General features: G+C 35.5%; 1 long non-coding RNA gene across 1 annotated transcript; it reads right to left on the bottom strand.

The window, feature by feature from the left end:
• Nucleotides 1-12,637: 12,637 nt before the first annotated feature.
• Nucleotides 12,638-13,517, bottom strand: LOC144707963 (uncharacterized). Its single transcript, XR_013582605.1, has 2 exons — nt 13,329-13,517; nt 12,638-12,865 (listed from the first exon to the last, which is right to left on the bottom strand). It is a non-coding gene; the product is annotated as an uncharacterized LOC144707963 (long non-coding RNA).
• Nucleotides 13,518-23,132: the final 9,615 nt, after the last annotated feature.

Genomic DNA, 23,132 nt, shown 5'->3' with positions numbered 1-23,132 from the left:
TATTATCTCATCACAGTTCACATAGTTGGTTCGTATATTCATGACCTTCAACATAAGCATGACACATGCATTATAATGTACATATAATATTAATGAACACCAAACAAGATATGAAATCTATTACTGACTTAATTTTCACGCATATTTCCATAAATGGTAGCATCACGACATCGGACAAAAGGTGAAAAAAATTGATGTGGTGGTCCCAACATGTGAAGCCACGTCAACACTTTAATTTGGATTGCAAAAATGATATGTGCCCTTGTCATTTGTCAAAATAAAAAAGGTGCAGGTGTGGCGTGCGAGGATGCATCACCACATCACTTGGGAAACATTTTATCTATATTTTTTCTCTTACTTTTAAGCAGGACACATGGCATCTTCTGAGCAGTAGATCAAGGATAACTTACAAACTATGGCATGCAGTTGTTGAGAAATGGTGGGAGGAATCAATGGTCTGAGACTCTAAAAGCAATGTGGATATTTCCCTAACGAAGAAATAATATTATAAAATTAATAAATAGTATTTTTGGCCATTGAAACCTTGACACCTAATAATCCACATTCCCAATCAAGTAGAAATTTCCAAGGTAGCTTCATATTTCTCCCATTTGTCCATCCATACTTTATGATCAACATAGTAGAGGTGCCAAACACTGTATAAATTATATTTGAACTTACTTTGTTTGTAGGCAATTGGAAGGGAGTGAGTTGAGGGAGTGAACTTCCTTCCTTCATCTGTCATGCTCCGCCTCCCCACTGATCGCGCTTCCCCTATTCTCCCCCCTTCTACCTTTGGCTCCCTTGCTTTTTCTCTCCCTCTCTCTCTCACTTTCTCTCTCATGGTCTATCTCTCATGCTCTCTCTCGTGCTCTCTTTCTTGTTTTCTCTCATGCTCTCTCTCACACACTCTCTTCTCTCTCTTTCATTGTTTCTTTCTCTCTCGCATGCTCTCTCTCTCACGCTCTAATGTAGCCCAAAAGCCCATTTTCTGAGGCCCATTAGCAAGTTGTGGCCCAATAAGGAGATTCTTCTAGAACTGACAGGATCTGCAAAAATACACCTAGAGCCCCTCAATATCCTGTGATAGGATTTTCTCTAACAAGAATTTCTGACAGGATTTTCCCTGATAAGATCTTCTGACAAGATTTTCCCTAACAAGATCTTCCAACAAGATTATCTTTGATAGGATTTTCTCTAACAATATCTTCTGTAGAATCCTCTGCCAGATTCTTCTTCTGCAAGGATCTCTACTCTTATTTGTGAGATTTGTATATCTTCTGTTTTGTCCCATCAGGATCTTCTTGAGCCACACAAATATCTCCTGACAGCTTCTACAGGCCCTAGAATTTGCACGATATCTCTGCTCAGGCCTAGCAAGCTACTTCTCCTCAGTTTTAGCTTGTCATAATTGTTTTTTTAATGTTTTGACTTGTCTTGTCATGGGTACAGTCATTATGGACGACTCTGCACTTGTTGTGACATATATAAGGCCCCCATGTACCCCTCAATGGGAATTATTGAAATCTATTGTCTTGTTGAGACTGTTGTTTCTCCCCTCCGAGTGTTCTCTTTGTTATAGAGTGCTTGTGTGCTTGTGGAGTCAAGTACAACCCCTTGTGAATTCAAGGGTTGGAGAGGCTAGTTCTGTGGATTCAAGACTTGGCTCCTTCAAGTAGATAAAGGCTTGTGGATTCAAGTCATCTTCCTACGCCGTTCATGTACTAAGGCTGCGTCACGCTCTCTCTCACTCTCTTTCTCTCACGTTCTCTTCTTTCTCTCTTCTTTCTCTCTCTCCCTCTCTCTCTCACGCTCTCTTCTCTATAGGCATCAGGGATCGTATCGGATCGTTCGAATCTTGATCAAAAGATTCGAATGAACAAACGCTAATTCGAACAATCTGTTTGAATCTTTTGATCGAACATAGCCTTTGTTTGTGTTCGATCAAAATTTTTGAACGAACAATTTGGTTTGAACGAACAATTTTTGAACGATTTCCATTTGTTCAAACTTGTTCAAGCAAGTTTGAACAAATGGCCAGCGGCACCGGCGATTGCTAGCGACTTTCTCTCTGGGGGTCGCTCGCAGCCGCTGGCCGGTGCTGGCACCGCTGGCTGGGGTTTGGGGTCCCTGGTGCCGCTGGGTTTGAACATTCGATTTGATCTCATTCAAACAACGTGTTCAAATCGGATCGTATTCGAACATTCGCTCCGAACAAGAATCTTATTCGAACAATCTGATCCGAACATACGCGCAGATCGTGTTCGGATCGGATCTGAACTGGACAAATCGGTGTTTCGGATTTGATGATTCGAATGCTCGATCCAATCAAATATTCGAATGATTTGTCTGAATCCCTGATCCCTACTTCTCTATCTCCCTTCTCTCTCTCTCTCTCTCTCTCTCTCTCTCTCTTTGTCTCACACTCTCTTCTCTATCTCCCGTTCTCTCTCTCTCTCTCTCTCTCTCTTCTCTATCTCCCATTCTCGCTCTCTCGCATGATCTCTTCTCTATCTCCTGTTCTCACTCTCTTGCACACTCTCTTCTCTATCTCAAGTTCTTGCTCTCTCTCTCCTTTCTCTCTCTCGCATGCTGTCTTCTCTCCCCATTCTCTCTCTCCCTCACGTTCTCTCTCTCCTACTCTCTGAGTTTTCTCCTTTTCAAGTCTTCTTTTACTTTTATTCTTCGTTGAATTTTTACCACTATTTTCCTTCTTCCTCTTTTTCATTTTTTATGATGGGCTTTATAAGTGACTTTGCAATAAGTTTTCCATTTGATGAGAAGTCCATACCACTTTCTATCTTGACTTTTTTTTTCTTCGACTTTGACTATGACTGGACCAGGACCAGACCGGGACTGAACGAGAACGAACCGATCCTTAGGTAAGGTTTAGGTCCTTGTTAAAAGTATGGACTGGACCGGGACCGCCAAACCCTATTTACAGTTTCCTAATGAGCACATAGTAGTGGTCAAATCCATATGGAGCAACTATTTAAAAATGTAATTTTTTAATTATTAATATATCATAGATGTTTATATTTTTTAGAATTTAATCTAATTTAATAAAATCAAACCAATGAAAAAATCAAAATAATTTAAAGATGATGATAAAATATTTATTTTATCTAACCTAATTTCTCTAAATTTAATAGGATAATTTATGGTTTTTCCTAACGTAAAATTAATATTAACTAAAACAAAAACACCTTAAAATGCAGCTTGGTTGGGAAATGTGGCAAGAGGAGTGAACAAAATTGATTTGTTCACTACAGCAATAAAGTGCTGCAGTGCCGAAGAGCGGGGCGCGCGTTGCAGATCTCATTGTTATATAATGCACCAGATACGATAGTAAATATGTGTCAATGAGAGGTAGAGTTAATGCTGGCATGCAGGATGCTTAAAAAACCTAAGCTATCATCAGCGATGATAATCTAAGAGAAATGACAAAATAGTGTGTCTAAAAATGACGAAGACATATTAATTTAGTTGCCACGTGCCAACAGGTCAAGTGATGCTTTGTCTTCACACATCCTAATTAAGTTGTTGCTCATTCAATTATCTCTTTTGAAAATCGAGAATGGACCCACAAATATTTTGAATGATAAATCACTACACTAATGGCAATTGGCTTCTTGTCAATTATTTGTCCTAAAATAGCTCCCACTGCACTGTCAGAAGCGTCACACATAATCTCAAAAGGCTTACTCCAATCTGGAGCTTGTAATATTGGTGCTTGAATTAAAGCTTCTTTAATCTGCAAGAAGGATGCTTTAGCGTTTTTATCAAAAACAAACAATGTATCTTTAGAAAGTAAATTAGTTCAGGGTTTAGAAATTTTAGCAAAATCTTTAATAAATCTTCTGTAGAAGCCTGCATGCCCTAGAAATCCCCTAAGTTGCTTTAGGGTTGTGGGCAGGGGGAGGTTGTTGATAACCTCGACCTTGGCCCTGTCCACCCTTAGCCCATCCTTGCTGATATGGTGCCCTAGGACAATTCCCTCCTCCACCATGAAGTGGGACTTCTCTCAACTTAGAACCAGATTGTTCTATACACATATCTGCAACACCTTAGCTAAATTAGATAGACAAATATCAAATGATGAACCAAACACTGAAAAATCATCCATAAAAATTTCTAAACAATCCCCTACTAAATCAGAAAACATAGCAGTCATACATCTTTGAAAAGTATCTGGTGCATTGCATAACCCAAAAGGCATCCTTTTAAATGCAAAATTACCTACTGGACATGTAAATGTTGTTTTCTCTTGATCACTTTTGTTAATTTTAATTTGGTTATATCCTGAATATCCATCTAGGAAACAATAAAAATTTTGACCTGAAAGTCTTTCAAGAATCTGATCAATTAATGGTAATGGATAATGATCTTTCTTAGTCACAGAGTTAAGCTTCCTATAATCTATGCGTACTCTCCAACTAGAAGCTACTCGAGTTTGAACTTCATTACCATTTTCATCCTTCGTCATAGTTATTCCTGTTTTCTTAGGTACTACATGAATAGGACTTACCCATGGGCTATCTGAAATGGCATATATGAAATCAGCTTTTAGCCATTTCATGATTTCTTTCTTAACAACCTCCAACATGTGCGGGTTGAGTCGCCTTTGAGGTTGTCTCGTTGCTTCAGAATTTTCTTCTAAGAAAATTCTATGCTCACAAATGTTTGGACTAATGCCCTTAATGTCATCAATTGTCCATCCTTTAGCAGATTTTTAAGTAGATAAAACACCTAAAAGCTCTAATTCTTGTTCAGATGATAACAATGATGATATAATTACGGGGAAAGAATTGCATGGTCCTAAATAAGCATATTTCAATGACGAAGGTAAAGGCTTAAGCTCAATTTCAGAATGTAATGAAGTATTTGTTGGCATGGAATATTTCTCATTCAAACATTCATTAGATTCACAAGAAAATAAATCATAAGAGCACGGATCAAAATCAAAATCGTCTTCTTCCACCAACCCTAGGAAACAAACATCCTCACTTATGTCTTTTGGGTATTTCATTAATTTTGAGATAGATAGTTCAATTTTTTCATCTCCTACTTTGAGTTCCACAATACCCTTATCCCAATCCGTTGTGGCTTTCGCCGTAGCTAAGAATGGTCTACCTAGAATAATAGGAGCATGGCTCAAATTTCCTGTTATTTTCATATCTGCAACTATGAAATCAACAGGAAATTTACAATTCTGTACTTTCATAATAACATCTTCTAATTTTCCATAAGGTTGCCTAATTGAACCATCAGCTAATTGTAATTCAAGAAAAATAGGTTCAAGTTCACCAAATTTAAACTTATCATACAAAGCTTTAGGCATTATGTTAACACTAGCACCTTAATCAAGAAGTGATTTTCTAAAAACCATTCCTCCTATTTCACATTTAATGAGAGGAGCCCCTAGATCTCTTCTTTTTCTAGGAATATCATTGAATAAAATTGAACTAATATTTTCAGAAAGTTGTACCCTTTTCTGCTTCCTAGAAGGGGTACATAATTCCTTCACATATTTTTCATATGAAGGAATATTTTGTATTGCCTTAGTAAGTGGAATAGTTATGGTTGCATTTTTAAATATTTCATGCAAATGAGAATTTTCTGGTTTTTGCTTGGTTATATTTAATGCACTAAGAAATGGAATGGGTGTTCTATAATCGACTAGATTAGGGTCTGCCATTCTTGGATGCCTTTCTTCATCCTGGCAACTCTTATCTCGTTGATCATTTTCCATCTTTCCATTTTCTTTATCTTTAGCGTCTTGAAATTCTACACCCTTTTCATGAGGATCCAACAAAACTTTCCCACTTCTTAATTTTGAAATTGCATGCACTTGCTCATTATTATTCATATCTTCTTCACAACTATTTAAAAAATTATTCGTAAAACCAGTGCATGATGCAACATTATTATTTTCACTAATGCAAGATTCATTCGTATTTTCTGAAGATACCAAACATGATGATTCTAAATTTCTATCTACACACAACATGATATTCTTGGGATTAATATTAGGCTGGGTAGGGAGTTGACCTGGATGGCCTTCTCTTAGAAGGACTTCTTCTGATTTACCTTTCATTCTGAGAGCAGGTTGTTGTGCTTGAATGCCTTGTCCTCGCTTGAGCATTTCAATTTATTTTTTGTGTTCTTCTAAGTTCTGCATCAACATCTTCCTTTCTTCATGCATGCCTTTTCTCTCTTCCTGCATTTCCCTGATAAAATCCATTAAAGTTGAGTTAGTGTTGTCATTATTGTTGTTAGGATGAGAGTAAAAAGGCTTAGAAAAATTTTGGAAATTTTGCGGATATTGCTGCGGAGCAATTTGCTTTGATGCGAAGTTGTTGTTTCCTCCTTTGCTCCAATTCTGATTAGGTCTTGCATTCCATTGGGTATGTCCTTCATCTTATCTTCCAAATGCGTTAACCTGTTCAACCATAGGACAAGACTCATCAGAATGTTCTTCACTAGAGCAAAAACAACAAGGGGTGTTAGTGGAATTTTTGCCCTCATAAGTATTCGCCTTTCCTTTAGTTTCCTGCAAAAAAGATTTGAAATTATTGCTCATATCTTCTATTGTTTTACCAATCTTGCTCATGTCTCTTTCCAGCTTATCCATTTTGATCTCCGGCTCAACTGCTTTGACATCAATGATTCCTCCACGCTTTGGACCTGCATTTCGGTTAGTATACGAAAAACTTTGACGATATGTCCAATCTTCTACTAACTTTTCCATAAGTTTCATGGATTCATCTGCATGAGTGTCAAGGAACATTCCTCCACTAGATATATCCACTAGATGCCGTTCCTGATCATTCAATCCACCATAAAAAAATTGAACTAATTCATGAGATGGAATTCCATGATGTGGGCACTTCCTAGTAAGTGACATAAATCTCTCCCATGAGTGTTAGTTCCTTGATAGAAATATCTTATAGCTTTCCTAATTGAAGTGGTCTTTCCATAAGAATATAATTTCTTTAAAAAGCTAGATTGCATTTCACTCCATGATTGAAATTCTTGACCTACCCCTTTGAACCACTCTTTGGCCCTATCTTTCAAAGCAAATTGAAATAGCCTGAGTTTGAGAATTTCTTGAGGAACACCTGCATAACTATAAGCAGAACATATCTGGTTATACTCTTCTAAAAAATCATAAGGCTCATCATTAAATCGTCCATAAAACGTAGGTAATTGATTGATCATACTCGGGTCAATTCTAAAATTAACATTTTCAGGTAAAGGAGCAGAAATTTTAGTGTAGGTATCACTCTCTGCAGGATCATAAAATTCTCTCAATCTCATTTTTCAACTCCTTGTTCAGCTCTAAAATTTTGGTTATCCTCCATTCTCTCACAAATGTATTGATTTCCCCTTTCGGAGCTCTCAAAAATGTAATCAAGGCTAGGACTTCTACTGATTGTCTCAAGGTTTACTAGATAGGGTCGTAAGGATCTCCTACCATTCATGCAATGTTAAAACACACAAATTATCAAGATAATCAGCTTAGACAAACAAGAAAAATCAGATATAAGAAAGAGAGAAATGGTAACTTTTGCAATTTCAAATATGCGTTTAAAATTCACAAAACAATTGCAAAATTCAATTCAATTCAACAATTTATAAGAAAATTGATGATCACTCTAAAACAGAATTTTTAAAATTCAAACCATGTCTCCCCGGCAATGGCGCCAATTGATAAGCCTAAAAATGCACGTAAAAATGTCGTTGATCTTGGATTTAGACTTATACAATAAAATTTATAATTTCCCTTATTCACTAAATATAAAATACAGAGCAAGTAAGGGGTCGAACCACACGGAGGCAACAAATGAGAATTTTTATCCAATTTCAATGAATTAATTCAAAGATGATTTAATTTTGCAATTAATAAATCTTAATTATCCTTAATAATATTCCTTAATTAATCAAAATTAAGTAAAACTTAATTTTGATTTTTAATATTTTGGTCATGAAATTCAAGATATGAATATTTTAATTTTAATATCAGATTAATTCAGATTATTAATTTCCCAATTATTAAAAAAATTTAAAACAATTTTTATGAATTAAAATTGGGAATTACATGATCAAGAAAGGGATTTTTAATTTGGACTTCAAGATAGATGAATTTTCGATTCAAATTTTATTTTTATGTTTTTTATATATTAAATTAAATTCCTAAACAATACAAATCGTAATCTAGAGAGAGAAACTAAACAAATTAACCTAGAGAGAGAAAATTGATTTAATGATGAAATCCGACCCTAAAAAAAATCTAATGATGCAGAAATGTTCTAAATTGATTTAGAATTAAGGATCAAAAATCAGATCTTGAATCGGAATCAAAATGAAGTGCTAATTTTATTCAAAACAAACTTCTAGGGCATGTACATTTCGCCCATGCCTTGGCGTTTTAGAATCGTTCAAGAGGATGATTGAAATACAAATCAGAGACTTACAAATTTGAGTTCAGAAGCAAGATCTGTCAACTTCAAGAATCCCTCCTGTGTCCTTCCTGGCCAATTGCTTGGGGAGAGCCTCCAAAAGTGATTTTTGCCCATTTCCAGACCTCCTAAAGATCCAACCGTCTAGATTGTAGAGGGAGAAAAGACAAACATACCCTCAAAATTTCAGCCCAATCGGACTTCTAAATCTCAAGATATCAAGGTTTAAGTGAGGATTAATCTAAGCTTTTAGATTAAATTTATCTCTCCTCCAATAAGTTAGGAAATGGCGCTTTTCAATTGGTCGGAATGCCTTTTTCTTGTTGTCCCCGTCCTCGGATCACGTCCTGACACGTGATTGTCCGAGTCATCAGCGCCCGCAATGATGGAGAATATTCTCCCATTTAACTGGTTAAAAGGACGCCACGTCACCCTATCTAAAAAAATAAAGATATATATATATTTTCGTCAGCCGTAATGTTTGACTTATTCTTCTCTCTCTCTTCTTCTTTTTTCACGTGTGTCGGTGGCCGCAATTTTTGACTTGTCCTATAAAAAAAAGGGGCGGTGAGCTTACCTTAAAATTTTTTTTATTGATTTACGGCGCCGATTTCCGCGTGTTCACAGAAAGTCGACGCCGTAAAGCGTCGATCCCTAAGAGGAATGTCGGTTAGCGCGTGCATGGCACGCGCTAACGACTAAAAAAATTTGTCGCCTTTCGTGCCGCATAGATTATTTATAATATATGATTGATTCGTTTATGGCATCGCGATTTGCAATGCCATAATGAACCAATAACGCTCATTTTCTCTCTCTCTCTATTCTTATTTAAATAAATATATCCATTTATTTGCCCGAATTTTGGGCGAATGACGTGGATAGCCCTTGGTAAATATTTAAATATATAATAAATGCCAAATAAATTAAATATGTGTTATTTAGATATGTAAAAATCATTTCTTGGCTATATAATGGTCAACAAATTATATAAAAAATATGGAAAAATTCCAGAAAAATCATGAAAACACTTACCAACCTTAAGCCAAGTATTTAAAGCCCTGTAAAAAATATTTCTTCACTGAAATGAGGTTAAATTCCATGTAAAAATGATAAAAAATCAGAAATAATAATAAAATGAAAGGGTAAATGATTTATCTTTATTTTAATATGATAACATGGAAATATAGTCATTAAAACACATAAATATAATGTAAAATTCATTAATTAATCATGTTAATTTGCAAGTTATCAGCGGCGTCCGCAGATAGTGGCGGCGTATGCTGCTGGCGGGGGTGCCCGTTGGGCGGCGACGCCCGCTGATGTCGGGGCGCCCGCCTCTGGCGGCGTAGGCACTGCTCCTGGCGGCGCCCGCGGGCCTAGGGTAGCATGGCAGCGGCGCGGTGGCGGCGCACCCGCGGCGGCGGCCACCTAGGGCTCCGAACGGAGCTCTAGAACGGGCGCGCAGGCAGGATGGAATAGGCGCGAACCCGACCCCGTTCCGTTCCGCCCGTTCTCTCTCCTCTTTCTTCTTCTTTTTTTTCTTCCTTTTCTCCCTTTTTTGTATTTTTCAAAGGTGAGACCAAGAACGTTAAAAAAGAAAATCTATGAAATTCCTGGTCTGTTTTTTTAGGGCGGCCCCCTCTTCATATATATAGGGGAGAGGTTTGGGCCCCCTAAATGCATCAAAAAAAGGAGACGAGGTCCACTAAGGGGGCCCTTATAAATTGGGCCCCCATTACAAGACAACGGGGAAATTAAAGAAATAAGAAAAGGAAACAAGGGGAGGTAAAGGGATCCCTCCCGTGACGATGACAACGGGCGTGCGGATACGTCGCGCACACAACAAAAACACGATGACAAGACGAAACAAGAAAGCAGAAAACACGAGAAAGGTCGAAGAAATAAAACACGATAAGTCGAGCAATCTCATCCGAGCTTCGACGATGATGGCGAGTGGCATGGACGACATCGTTGACGATATTTGATGGCGTGCGCCATCAGACCCTCTGATGCTTTAGAGTGCATTTGTTAAGAAAATATGTTATTTATTCTATTGGCCGCACGCATTTAAATTCAGAAAAGCGATAATAAAGAATGCATTGAAGAACTCACGAAAATCATTGGGTGCCACCTATGATCGGTCAATGTCAATAGTTTGCCACATCCAATGATAGGCCAACTCCAGTCATTCATTGCCATCTGAACAAATCAGACGGTATAACCTTGTGTTGCCAATTTAAAGAAAATAAATATATGCGTTAAACCTCATAAATATTTGAATAAATCTACATATATAAAAGTTTTACTGCAAACTTTCTTTCCTTATATTTAATGTTATTAACATCCATTAAAATATTGGAAAATGGGGAAAATCATAGTGTTATTCTGAAAATAATGTGCAACTGAAAATATTTACATAAGTTCATAGATATTCTTCCCTGATTTAAAATGATATTATTTTTGAAGTTAACATGATTTTTTTTGTAAATATACTAAAAATTAGGGGAAAATCATAAGATCATTATAAGAAAATAAAGTATTCAAATTTGTGACCATTCCAATTAAAATAAACATAGAAATTATGCTTGCTTATTTTTTAAGATATTTGAAATTGCTTTTATTATCATCCTAAAGAAACTTAAGCAACTAGAATTAGTCTCATTGCCTTACATTATTTCATTATTTCATCATTGCTTAGGTTAGATCTATTTATCTCTTCATCAGAATCACATCCCATTATGTTCATCATTTCTTAAAACATCACTTTTTTTTCAGAAAACAAATTACCCTTTCACCGTGCATATTTACATACCTATTTATCTTCCACCCTTCTCATCTCATTTTCCTCCATTCACCCTACCCTCCTCATCTTCGTCCTCCTTTTCACTTCAATATCTCCAATCTTATTTCTTTTATATTAACATTCAAAATACCTCTAAATATGACTTGTCACTTTCTTACCTTGTCCTCTCCCTCATCTTAGTATCTATTTTTGCACGAATTTACACACCTATTTATCTACCATCCTTCTCATCTCACTTTCCTCCATGCACCCTACCCTCCTTATCTTCTTCCTCACTCCTCTTTACATCAATATCGCCAATCTTATTTCTTTTATATTAACATTCAAAATACATCTAAATATGATATATCACTTTCTTACCCTGTCCTCTCCCTCATCTTAGCATCTATTTTTTGCACAAATTTACACTCCTATTTATCTACCACCCTTCTCATCTCATTTTCCTCCATTTACCCTACCCTCCTTATCTTCTTCCTCACTCTTCACATCAATGTCTCCCATCTTATTTCTTTTAAATATTTTATATTAACATTCAAAATACCTCTAAATATTATTTATCATTTTCTTACCCTGTCCTCTCCCTCGTCTTAGTATCTATTTTTGCATAAATTTACACACCTTTTTATCTACCACCCTTCTCATCTCGCTTTCCTCCATTCACCCTACCCTCCTTATCTTCTTCCTCACTCCTCTTCACATCAATATGTCTCACCTTTCTTTCATATTAACATTCAAAATACCTCTCAATATGATTTATCACTCTCTTTCCTTGTCTTCTCCGTCACCTTAGCATCTATTTTTGTATATCCCCTGTCACCATTTAAAGAGTTCTTGCAAAACCAATTTTTGTCGAGGTGACAATCCTTAAACATCATGAACTAATTACATAACATTATGATTAATGGTTTAGTAGTTACCACTCATTACTCTGTAAAACTGACAACATTAAAATACAAATGGGCCCTTATCCTATTCCATTCACCTGTTCATCTCTTCATCACAACCAAACTCTTTGATTAATCCCTTACATTATCTCTTTTCATCCTTAAATTAATACTTAAAACAATTTTCTGTTGAGACCACCACTGATAACTTCTTGTGGACATGTTTATAGAAAAGTTAACGATATCCGACGGATAAAGCAGAACTGGAAACTAACTTCCATAGATTAAGCCTACTACATTTTTTTTGAAGAAACTAATTCTCTAACATTAGTATACTGTGATCTTCATCTCAAACCAAATATTTTCTCAACTTTGGTAAGAAAGTGATCACTTAACCCCGTCTAAAATACTTCACACTCATTGCTTACTTTCTAAACTAGAGATTACCCAACTGCCAAAACAGACTCAGGAGGAAAATTAAATGGATATTTGAGAGAGAACTGTTCCATTATGTAGCCAAAGTTTGATGAAAATTGAAGGAAAATGAGTTCCAAAACTTGGGTCTCTAAACATTTAAAGTTAAGATCGATGGGCAAACATCAGAACTACAGAACAAGGGAACCAAAACAAGTGATCAGATCTTCATTGACCTACTTAGATCGCTGCCTCATCTTTCGGCGTTTCCTCTTGAGCCTCCTCATGCGCTTCTTCTTCCACTGGAAATTTATTCAACGAGAGTACCCTTCAGCACGGAGAATTATAGAGAAAGAATTTAAGAACCAGAAATTTAAATCCATAACATATCTATATTAATCTTCTATTTATGCAATAACACATCGGAGAGTTAGTTTCGCGAATCATTCAAAAGTCACGACATATAGACGATCTCCCAAAGTCATGTACTTCCACAAAAATACAGATGAAACACGATTCAGAAGTTGTTTAGCATGACTATATCATAAAGTAGACAATCTCTTTCGCGGGGAGAGTTGACATCGAAGGATAGAATTTATACTGAAAACATACAATGCAAGCTCCAACCTTTGAAGACGATTCAAATGGAATCCAAAACGAAAATCGCAATAAAATGCAAGTTGAAAAGCACGAAAGAGGCAGTAGAACAAGAACATAACCCTAAATTGAATCGCAATAAAATCAAGTATTAAGATCAGTAGAGACCTTCGCCCTCATTGATGCTTCAGTCGATTTCTTCCCCTCTTGTTGAACGGCGGGCAGGATCTACAATCAAGAAATTGGCGACTTCCCACTATTTATATCCACGGCTCGACAGACGTGAACAAACCCTAAGCGATGAGGGATACTTTCGTCATTTCGCAAAAATCCATCGCACCGTCCGATGGGAATGTGTTCTTTGGACGGCTGAGATTCTCCGAAAGTATGATAACGATGATAATATGATAAAGATGAAACGTGGACGTAGTTATCATCTGACATCACTCTTGGGTTGGATTTGGCACGTGCGGATGACGTTGACGGGTGACGATGCCAAAAATCGTGTGAGTAGTATGCATGGTCGTTTTGTTCTTTTGGTGCGAATTTGTGCGAATTGTTCGTTTTGTTCGGTTTTCCGAACAGAACATTGAACAGACCCGTGTTCCGTTCTTTTATTCGCTTTGTGCGAATTTTAGTCTAATTGTGTGCATATGTGCGAATTTGTGCGAATGTGCGAATTTTGTTCGTTTTTGAAAAAGAAAAAGAACAGAATAAAGAACAAGGGTCTGTGCGGCTCTTTTGTGCGAATTTTGTGTTCGTTTCAAATGAACAGAACAGAACGACCATGTCTAGTATTGAGTAGCCACCACATCTGGTAATTTATTATACTTCATTGGTACAAATGTCTTATACGACTTTGGCATTAATATGGGTGAACAAAAGGGATGATGCATGTCCCTTGCGGTGCGTGACTACATGGCTGTTTTCAGTGTTGTTGGGTGGTGTGGTTTGAATTTTTGAATCGCTCTTTGCAAAGGCTGTTCATTTTTTAGGGTTGTTCATTTTTTATTCTCTCTTGCAACGTAGTATGTATGATACATCATTTTTTGTATGTTCCAACATTTTGATTCATAGATTTTGTGATTTCCATTATTTCTTTAGGTTGCTTATTTTCATAGAAGGAGATTTATGTTTTATATTCACAACTAATATAAATCACAATTGTCTCTCTGATACTAAAAACATCTTTAAAATGCTTTCTGAGATGTCTAATGAAATATATTCAACATATTTGTGGAAATAAATTTCAGAGTAATTGGCACTAAGCTCAATTAGTGGCTCGGATTTAGAGATCCTCACTGTTAATATTATTTGATTGCTTTGAGATTTGAAACTTACTCTCTTTGAGACTATCATCACGATCTAATTGGATCTGTAATGATGTACTTCCATCTTATGCTTGAGTTCTCTAATCCTAACAAGTACGACGAACTAGTTGAAAGCAGTGGCCATTGAAGAAGGCAAAACCATCAACAACTCAAGTCCAATGGAGGAAAGTTCTCAAAGTGAGAAAATGGTACAAGGAACTTTGCAAATAAGGGAGACCTTCACAGACACACAAAATGAACCTCACAAAGAAAGCACCAACGGGGGGGAATGGGAGTCAATGCTAGTTCAACACTAACCACTATGAATGCATGATGTGTAAGGAGAATAGCCCTAAAATCACTACTACTATTGAAAGGAACACTACTACTAAAATCACTATAACTGATGGGATGAAATATATATTTTTAAAGCATTTGTAGAAGGGCCATGAGGAGTTTTAAAATTGAGTTATAATGGTCAAGCAAGTCACATTTGAGAGAGTGAAGGACATGCTGACAACATTCATATGTTTTACAGTCAAAGCATGGACCGTTGTTGATGAAAAATGTTTCAGAGAAGTGCTACTATATTCTCTAATACATAAGATGATAATACCATGTTCAAAGATCATTCATGAATGTGTAAGGTCTTATTCGTTAGAGAGAAGCAAAAGTTGATAGATTTTCTCTCTTATGTCAGAAGTGTTTGCCTAGTAGTTGATGCATGGACAAGCGAGAACACGATTCCCTTATTGTGAATAACTTTGCATTGGGTTATTAACAATTGGTGGCTTCAAGAATGTGTCTAAGAGATAAAGAAAATTGAGGGAGCACATAGCAGGAGGTATCTCGCACGACTGCTAACAGAGGCCTTGATTGACTTTTGACTGTGCAAAAAAGTTATCTCAATTTCAAAGAACAAGATTGACATGTGTAATAAGAAATATAAATCCTAAATTTGATAGACCTCGCCACATGCTTTGTATTTGGACATGTCATCAACCTTGTCATTCAAGATGGTCTAAAGGCACTTAAAATTCCACCGCCGCTTACACCAAATGAGGCAATGGAGCTCGTTGATAGGACTTTGGAGATGCATGCACACAATGGCTCAAGTTGTCTAGGTCCTTGGGATATTCCTCATGAGGGTGTGACACATTTTTGTAACACTCTATTCATCAAACGATAGAAAGAGGAGCTATGTCTAATGGTGTGCACAATTGAAGATGTCTAATGATAACATCAATTGAAGATGCTTTTTACTTGTTTTTTACCGCATATTTCTAGATTTGTACTAACATTATTAAACAATTTAGGATAAAATGAGAAAATTATGATTTATTTTCCTAATCTCTATTTTTATAAATTTTACAATTTTTTGACACTAACCCCACTTGACTCCTTAGGGTCAAGTGGATTTCTCACATCTTCTTAGAGTTTTATTTAAAAAACAGGACCGGTAAAAACAATGATGAATTTGAGGTACAAATGGGAGGAAAGTAGAAACCTAAGCCATCTAATAGATAATAAGAGGAGGCTCAATTGACAAGAAGCATTATAGAAGCCCATTCAAACCTCCTTAAAGACCAGGTCAGCTAAAGGTGGGTACATATTCATCGCGGTATGCTGATCCGCAAATACTAGTGATTCCAACTTCATGTTCCCGAGTTGCAGTGAACAATCCGAGTTGAGGAAATCTTTTCTGTTTGCTCCGCCTTACAGCCTTGACAGGAACATAAATATGCTGATTTGGACCTTTCATTATTAAATAATTCATGCGAAAAAAAGGAAGGCCAATCCATGTCGATAAAATACCCATACCCAAGTTCCATAGCTTTGTGGTCGCTCTCTCGATCATTCTTTTCCGCTCCTAAAGCGAGAATTGTGGAACTAACCCATAATTTGAATTTGAAAGGTCTACTTTTAAATATGATAAGGAGTCCACATGGGTCCTGGCTGGAATCAAGAAATCCTAACCCTCCAAGCCCTCGGAATTAAATCCAATGACTGGGAGAGTTATTGCACTTCTATTTATTCTCTACTCATCTCTCTTTGTATCTCATCTTGAAATTTCTGCTCCCAACTTGTTGTTGGAGGCCTAGTGCATCAGATTTCTTTGATCCATTTTTTTTCTACAAGATCGTGGGAGAGAGAGTTCAAGGGTGATCAAGATTCTTGGAGAAATAACACCACTTAGCCCATGGGGGAAGTGACAACAAGCTTTGTGTGATCTCCTAAATGTTTGATTTGAATCTTCTCATTTCTATTAGATTCCAATGGATAGCCTAGAATTCAAGCTTTCCAACACATCAAAAAACATTGAAAAATTCCTCTTGTAGCAAAAGTTACAACATTATCAGTCTACTACCCAGTAAGGGGAGCGTTGTCACCCACAAATTGCGCCGAAGGTTTCTTTCAACATTAAATCTTATTTCTTGTCCTAAAAATTTTACAAAAAATCCTTTAAAATAACATTTAATTATTATAATTTATCTAAAATAAAATAACTATGTATGTCATTTATTTTAAATTGTTTGACTAGTTTTCATTAATTTATAAAATACTTAAACATTAAGAAATAATATAAATCGCCTAAAAGAATTATTTTAAAATATATTTGAAATGAAATTTACTCTCTAATTACGTTCACTTTTTGGATTCAACCCTCACTCAATTCTAAGCAAGGAAAAGTTTATAAATATTGTTGCTTAAATCAGAGCATTAAAATGACTTATTTAACCCAAATTCTGGTTTATCACCAAGCAACAAGTGAAGGCTAGATGGAACTCCAAAAATGAAAATTTTGAGTTCCCAAATAAAGAGGAATTTTTTTTCCAAAATGTCCCTTTTTGAGTTGGACAACACAACAAAGATAAATTCTATGATCAATGAAAATGAAAGGGCTACTGGTGGCACATTTCGATCAAAGTTCAAAGGCATTTTTTGAAGCTTTATATATCATTTGCAGCTCACGATGCTTCATCGAAACAGAAAATTATCATTGATCAAGGCTATTTATGAAAACTTTATCAAACATATTGATCCATTAACTATATACACAGTTTCCCCAATGGTGTTATTCTCACAATGTTCGCCCATTCAAATTACATATGTGCAACACAAAATGCATTTCCATGAGAGCAAATCTTTCTGAGAGAGAGGCTTGTGTTCAGGGAAATAATGTATTTTCAATTGCTTCATTTGTAGATCTAAAAATAAAATTAAACTCTATCAAACCTGATGATCATGAAGCCGTGGAGGTGTATATTCGATGACTTTTGAATGACGTTTGTGATGATGAAAATGAATGAGGCAGAGACGGCCAACAAACCCTTATTAGGGATGGCGGGATCAACAAAAGCTTCACACCTTTGATCATGAGAAGAATTGCACGAGAACTGCCACATCATAAACACGTCAATGCATCAATCAAGGATGTGCTCCAGACTTACAAATGCCCAAGACTCGAATGATGCACGGTTATGGTGGAAAGGAAAAAGATGTAAGCAATTCATAAAGGTTTCAATTTTCAACTAAAACTTCCTTCTTGTTGGTGAGCCCAACGCATCGGTCAAAAGATTCTTCTCCACTGAACGATGAATTTGTATGTAGAAGTGGTCAATGATTTCAACACAGAACAAATCCATCTTGATGACATTGAAATGCTGGTTGAGGCAACAATATTTCAGAAACAACATGGCAGAGCCTTTGCCTGAGATTGACGAGGTCGAATTGGTAAAAGGAGACTTCGGTAATGAATCTCTGCAAGAAGGATGTTAGAACAAGAGGTAATTTTTTTCTCTATACATCCCCCTCATGGGAGCATGTTTTAACCACCTTATTTGGTCTCTAGATGCATAATATTTGCATCAGTCGAAGAGCAAAATGTGTACCAACCAGCACAGAGATTTATAGTCGTATGTTATCTAACTCTCTTATGAATTATTTTAATTTTTATGAAAAATTACATTTGAAGAATTGATCATTACATAATTACTTTGTACTATCTCAGATTTGGGGTTACATTCATATTATCTCAGATTATGATGACGACAACATGACTTAATTGGTCTATGTTGGTGAAGATGATAACGACTGTCCTTAGATGGCACAGATACAAATGGATGATGGAAATTATGATGATCTTTCATCATCATTCATGCCAAACTCAGATAGGAAATTATTATATTTTTAACTGTTCTTTTTCTGTTTGGATTTCCCCATCTTTTACTTCAAAATTTAAAAAAGCCATTTAGATCATTTTTAAAGAAATACAACTTTGTTATAGTTAAATTATTTAAGCTATTTCTATGAATTTCATTTTATCTATAAATTCACATGAGATGTTATTGATTTAAAAATGATTTTTTTCCAAAGGAATTGCCGGTCTGAGAAGAGATAATGGTCTCACGGAAAGGGCACCATTCGCCTGAACAAAAGTTGGGGATTGAGCTCAATATTTACTCCAATCTTTAGAATTTCTGTGTCAGTTGGGAAAATATTAATGATACATATATGCTTAATTCTATTTAGAGGTTAATTGTTCTATTAATTTCACTGACAAAAATCATTTTTGGAATAAGTTTTTGTATTTATCAACCTGATTTCACCTAAGAATGTTGTTGAGATAAGCCATGCATAAGATGAGTAAACCAGTGTTTTGAGGAGGGGCTGATATGTGAATACTTTTAGTTTTATTATTTTATAAATAGATTTAGAGGAACAATGGATAAGTCAATTGACATTGGTGTTGGTAGGCTCATTTACTTGGGTACATGTCTGCCTATTCCCTCTCAGCTTAGTTAAACTAAATTTTACAAGTTAAGTTTGATGTTGCTTACATGGATCTGGTGACTTATATGATTCTCTTCATCCAATATATCAGGACGCGAAACAACAGATCTAAGAATCTTCACAACAAGTTCATTGTTAGAGCCTTGAATGTGAGTGATAATCCTTATATCTCTCTCATGTTTGGAGAATCAAGTAATACATGGATTAAGATAGGGAAAGTGAGAATTATGCATCTTATGGCCCATATATTATCATATATTAAACAAAATGGATCATAACTCATGAACCATTTATAAAAAAGGTCTAGAATATTCATGATGAGCTTAAGGTTATAGTCTTGAATGTCATCTACAATCTATATATATCTCTTGTCTGGAAAATCATATAATACATGGATAGAGAGGGGGAGTGAAAATTATGTATCATACATTAAATTAAATGAACCCCACTGTATGCACTAAATACGTAGTTTCTTTATTGTCAACGACAATCCCTATATCTCTTTTGTTTTGAGCATCGCATAAAGAATGGATTGAGAGATGAGCATGGAGATTTCTCTATCTTTGTCCCAACATATCATACACTAAATCAAATGTATCCCAATGTATGCATTTAACAAAATATTAACATTTTTTTCATCAAGTTTATAATTAGAGAATCACGTAATGCAGCAACAATTTTGTATTTTAGGCCCATATATCAAACATTAAATTGAATAAATCCCAGCGCACGTAGTTACACTATAGGCTCTGATAAAAATAAAATAAATTTAAAAAATTTAAAACCTGATCAAAGCCCAAAATTTTCATTCCTCATATCATAATCAACCTTGTCCATAAACATGATCTCCACACTATAAGGCCTGGTGAGCGATGGCACTGCTGATGGAAATATATGTGGCTGGCAAGACAATCACACATTCCATATCTCGTTCCATGCTCATTGATAGAATATATTCATTATAGTGTGCGGGTGACACTTATAATGAATTCCATGTATACATGACCATACTTTTTATGATGAGATTGTCATACAAAGATCACTAGTTTTTAAGCATGTGTTATAAATATTCATATTTGAAGGATACTCGAGAAGGACATCGAACTATCCGGATAGCTTCACTCATATGATGAGTATGGCCTGTCCCGTAGCCATTAGTGTGGAGACATTAAGAATATATAATGGGTGCTCTCTAGTGGAAAGAGTTCAATGAATTGATCCATACGAAACCCTGAAAGGTATTATACTGAATGTCAATAAGGTTGATTCACATCATGTTTGTACAAGTGATACTTAAACCTGAGACGCCAAAGACGTCTTGTGGATGGACAATTCTACTTTGACTATGACCTACATGTCCTTAATTATGAGATTCTAAATAGTCTTAGTTTGGGTGCATCAAGAAGTTTACGAAGATGATTGAGTGGTCAAGATCAGATACTCTACCCTTGGTATAAGATGTGACAACTCAAGGAAGACGATGCAATAAACTCTATGGCCAAGGTAGTGAAATATCAAAGAAGATTCTCCGATGATCTTCGAACGCATTAGTACTAACTCGGATGACCGATTAGGATTTGATAGTTGACCATATCCTAAGTCGTCCTAGGAGCGTCAAGTGGATGATGGACTACATATGCGGTAACCAATGATGAACAGGTTCTATGTGTGACTTGATATACGCTCTGTTGAACTAAGAGGTGGTGAATTAGTTCTACTTCTTTTATTTATATAGATTCCTTCTTTAACTCTCTCTTACTTCACTCAAGGGACGATAAATTTTTACCCTGCTTCGGGGCACTAATGTGCCCTTACTGCAGCTGCGCCTCGCCCGAGGAGTCGCCTTGACTCCACTAATCACTTTGGCAAATGCAAAGTGAGAAAAACTGTTCGCGATGTACAATCGCTCGCACTGATCTCAAGTAATCACACACTAAAAACACTTGCTCGGTGCCGACGTCTTCCTCGACCTCAATCGAGTGCCTTCTCAGCTTTCAGCAACGTTCTGACCCTCTCCTCAGTCCACTCTGTGCTGACGAAGTCCTCACGTCTCAGGCCACCATCCCGTGTTCAAGTGGATTTGATCTTTCTCCTGTTAGTGCACTTCCCTGAAAAGCAATATAATGAAAATATATTTTTTGACCTTGAGTCAACTTTTCTCCTAACCCTAGTTTTCTCCTAAATTCTGTTTTTCAACTTTCAAGTCACAAATCGTGTATCAAATGTCAATTGATGTCAACTACCAATGGATATGATCAAATGCAGTCAAAATCTAAACTTATATCAACTGGTAGTAATTCTTCTCAATTGTAATAAGATAGTCCAATGAGATCAATTGATGTTTACTAATATCAGAAATATTCAAAGTAGACAATCAGATCAATCAATATTAAAGGTCAATTGTCTTAACTCAAGTTAAATGTGATTTAACAAATATCAATTCAAATAAAGTAATTATAGTGAGTCTGATCGAATGTGATTTAGAAATCTCAAATTAAATCAAACAATTTCACTGTGTAAATCCTGATCGAATGTGATTTAGAAAATATCAATTCAAATCAAATAGTTATATCAATTCTGATCCAATGTAGTTAGATGATATCAATTTAAATCAAACACTTGTATCAAATCTGATCAGTTATAACAAAGATATATCAATTCAAATCCAATAGGTATATCAATCATGATCGAATATGTATATATATGGGAGATATCAAATGTATTTGAATTTGCGAGTTAATGCATTCATGAAATCGATTTAGATAGTTATTTAAATTTCATCCAATCTAAAATTCAAATTCAAGTTTACAAGATGAATGAATAATTTTCGAATTGAATTTCTTATATCTGAAGAAAACTGAATTTCAAGAACGTTACTTAAAATCAATTAGAATTAGGGCGCCTAAAATATTCCAGTATTTTGAAATCGAATTCAAAACTAATTTGAATTAATCAAAGAATTCAAATAGATTTAAAGCTGTCAATATATTCAATAATCAAGAAGTCCAAGAAAGTTGGTTATATGATTTCAAATAATTGCAAACATCAAAATCGAATTGAATTTTATATCAATTAACTATGTAGTAAAAAGTGATTTAATCTTTAATCTTTATCAATCAAGATTTCAATTAGATTTTATATTTGATTTCACATAATCAAGAAACCAAAAACAACCTGTTATTTAGATTTCAGAAATCCAAGATCAAAATCAGTTTTTCAAATTATGAATGTTCAAATTTCGATTTTAGATTCTAACTTACGAAAGTCAATGAATATCAAGAACCCTCAAATTAATTTCAACAGAAATCAAGAAATTGGTATCAAGAACCTTCAACAAGATATGGAACAATCTAACCAGGATTTTCTTGAAGAATCAGTAATCACAAACATGCAGATGATGACGTCAATTAATTTCAACAGAAATCAAGAAACTGGTATCTTGATTTCAAGAAATCAAGAAATTGGTATCAAGAACCTTCAACAAGATATGGAACAATCTAACCAGGATTTTCTTGAAGAATCAGTAATCACAAACATGCAGATGATGACGTCCACCAGTCTTGAATTTCCTCACCACCAGCCAGAACTTTCAAGAACTTTCAGTTGAGAGAGAGAGAGAGATCACGATTTTTCAAGAGAAGAGAGAGAATGATCACGATTTATAGCCTTCAACTGTTATTGGGCCCAATTTTCCTTGTCTTATTGGGCTCCTACCTTAATTATAAACTTATTATCCCTAATATACTCCATCACATATTTATCTAATAAATGTCTATATATTACTACTATATTCAACTACTTAATTAATTTCATTAAATATCTATTATATTAAATCATCAAAATCCTTTTCCTAACACGCTCCTTTGTA

The sequence above is a fragment of the Wolffia australiana genome, chromosome 9, assembly GCF_029677425.1.
Source record: "Wolffia australiana isolate 7733 chromosome 9, ASM2967742v1".
Taxonomy (NCBI): domain Eukaryota; kingdom Viridiplantae; phylum Streptophyta; class Magnoliopsida; order Alismatales; family Araceae; genus Wolffia; species Wolffia australiana.
The sequence above is the reverse complement of the archived record's forward strand: the minus strand, read 5'-3'. Positions and strand labels throughout refer to the sequence as shown.